The 1,535-nt window shown below is 37.8% G+C and overlaps 1 long non-coding RNA gene across 1 annotated transcript in view; it reads right to left on the reverse strand.

Annotated features, from left to right (window-relative positions):
• Positions 1-1,235: 1,235 nt before the first annotated feature.
• The window catches only part of LOC107678632 (uncharacterized), a 1,721-nt gene continuing 1,421 nt past the window's right edge, over positions 1,236-1,535 (reverse strand). The window contains exons 2-3 of the long non-coding RNA XR_001632954.1: positions 1,450-1,503; positions 1,236-1,269 (exon numbers count right to left, since the gene is read on the reverse strand). This is a non-coding gene — a long non-coding RNA (uncharacterized LOC107678632). The remainder of the gene's footprint in view (positions 1,270-1,449; positions 1,504-1,535) is intronic.

Here is a 1,535-nt window from a genome sequence, read left to right on the forward strand (position 1 = left end):
AGTGGAAGATTTTAATAGAAAGATTGACGGTAACACTTTCTATGAAGCCTGTATTTATAATACATTATAAGAGTATTTTTAAGGCATTATAATGAATGAATAATGCATTATGAAATACTTTATATTATGTTGTATCATCTCATAAATAATCAGAACAGTTTTAATGTATTATAATACTTATCTGTGGTTAAGTGTATGATGATTTAGAACACACAATGAACACGTTGCATCCACTTAAGTTACAATGGATTATATTTATCATAGTTATAATAGATTATGTTTCATATCTTGCCATTGTTTAAGATCTGCACAATAGCTTAGTACATCTTAGTGTTTTTACTGTAAAATAACAAATACAAAGTCTTCATGAAAACTCCAAAATGCTTTAATGTGGTCTTATTATTTATAAGTGGTCGTTGTCTGCTTTAAGTAAAGTAACATCACTTTACTTAAAGCAGACAAAGGCCACTTATAAATAATAATAATAATAATAATAATATTTTTTTCTCAAACAGCCATAAGATCAGATAAACGTGTACACATTTGCTTTGAACAATTTTTAATGTAATATCAGTTTGATTATTTTGATGGTACCCTTTAGACAACTGTTGATAAATAACTTTGCAACTACATGTCAACTAGCAGTCATTGGAGTATAAGTAGTATGTCTGATAAATATATGCTAACACTTTATTTAGATGGTTCCCCATTAACAGACATTCTACTGACTATAAGCAGCTTTGCAAGTACATCAACTTATTCTACCAACCTTAACCTAAGCCTACTACTGTAATACGGCAGCCATCTCGGCTGGGGACTCAGGTGTGACGTGAGCAAACTCTGAAATGGTGGCCATGTCGTGACGAGACTCTGGATGATCAGCTAAGACGTGACGAGACTCTAGAAGAGCGGCCATTTTGTTTAGAGACTCTTGTGTGGCGGCCATCTTGCAATGAAGCTCTTCAATGGCGGCCATATTGTGAAGAATCTCCTGAGTAACCAGCATGACGTGAGCAGGCCCTGGGGTAGCAGACATGACGTTAGCAGACATGAATTGAACAGGTTCTGACTTGGTAGATATGACATGAGTAAACTTTGACTTAACTGGCATGGTCTGAGCAGGTCCTGGAGTAGCAGGCATGACGCGAGTAGGCTGTGGCTTGGCAGACATGACGTGAGAAGGCTGTGGCTTGGCAGGCATGACGTGAGCAGACTTTTGGGAAGTGTCATGTTCCTCCTCCACGACACCCACAGTGAATGGTGAATCAGCTAGCAACAGGGCAAAGTCAATGTACTTTTCTAATGACCAGTGTGGGGTATTACGTGGCATTAACCGTGGCATGTCCTTACTTAACCCATAACAGAAAATGTCTTTTAAGAAAGTATCATTGAAGTCCACTTGATAGTAAAGTTCACAAAAGTCTGCCACATATTCCTCAGAGTGATTACCTTGACGGAGGCGAACAAGATGATCTGCTGGATTCATAATGGTGGTCGTGTATTCTGTAACGAATCATCCACTGAAGGCGAGCGTA

Source organism: Sinocyclocheilus anshuiensis, unplaced genomic scaffold (assembly GCF_001515605.1).
Source record: "Sinocyclocheilus anshuiensis isolate Anshui unplaced genomic scaffold, SAMN03320099.WGS_v1.1 scaffold877, whole genome shotgun sequence".
Classification (NCBI taxonomy): domain Eukaryota; kingdom Metazoa; phylum Chordata; class Actinopteri; order Cypriniformes; family Cyprinidae; genus Sinocyclocheilus; species Sinocyclocheilus anshuiensis.